The following is a 978-nucleotide window of genomic DNA, read 5'->3' as shown; positions in this document are numbered from 1 at the left end:
GATGACCCGCCCGAGTCATGCAGCAATCCGAGCTCCCACACCCGCATCAGTTCCTATGCATCGGAGGCAAGGTCGGTCCATGGGCCAGAGTGGGATCCGAGCACCGACGACATTGATGGGTCGATGGTTATGAGGATCGGACAAGGCAAGAAGCATGGACGATACTGGCTTGGTGTTGGCACCCTTGAGTCCAGCTCTGTTCCCACCCTCACCCAGATCCGAGCAGAGACCCTGAGCGGAGGCCCAGCCATACGCCAACGGCCGTCTCCTTCACAGCAGCGGGTCGATGAACTTAAGGTTTCTCCCATTTAACTGTCCATACATTGATGTTTACATAACTTAGATGCCTTTGCACCACTAAAACAGATGGGTTGAAATATTGCAGGCCGAGAACGAGAGGATGGCTCAGGAGCTGCGGGACCCGGCGGCGAGGACCGAGCTCGCCGAGCGGGAAAGAGAGGCTGAGCGGGCCGAGCGCGAAAGACAAGCCAAGCAGCTAGCGGAGATTACGGCGTTTTTGCAGAGCTTTGGGCAAGTCAACGGTGTAGCTGTGCCACAGTTCGCTCCACCGCCGCTACTTCTAGCTAGTCCTGTGAGTATGAAAACAAATTGCTTTGACTAGTGCTTTCATATTCTTTCATGACATAGAAGACTAAATTGACCACTCTCACACATGCAATCTCCTGTCCTTTATGTAGCCTCCGTCGGCGGGTTCAAATAACCCATCTCAGGCGCAAGCAGGCGACGGCGCTTTTCCTTCACCGGGCACTCAGTTTTCCCCCCACCTCTAGTTTGTTTCTCTTTTTCACGACTTGATGGACATGTGATGCACTGTGAACGACTATCGACTTGTGATGATGGATATTGGAACTATTATGTTTGCGATGTCGTGTATGCATGTGAGATCATGTGTTTGTGATGTGATATATATGCTGGATTGAGTTTGTGGTGAAATGGATGTGTGATATGTTCTGTTGG

General features: G+C 51.7%; 1 long non-coding RNA gene across 1 annotated transcript; it reads left to right on the top strand.

Moving 5' to 3' along the window:
- Window positions 432–903, top strand: LOC110430873. The gene is made up of 2 exons (XR_002448269.1): window positions 432–592; window positions 699–903. It is a non-coding gene; the product is annotated as an uncharacterized LOC110430873 (long non-coding RNA).

This window comes from Sorghum bicolor, chromosome 10, assembly GCF_000003195.3.
Source record: "Sorghum bicolor cultivar BTx623 chromosome 10, Sorghum_bicolor_NCBIv3, whole genome shotgun sequence".
Lineage (NCBI taxonomy): Eukaryota > Viridiplantae > Streptophyta > Magnoliopsida > Poales > Poaceae > Sorghum > Sorghum bicolor.
This window is presented reverse-complemented; position numbering and strand designations above follow the sequence as displayed.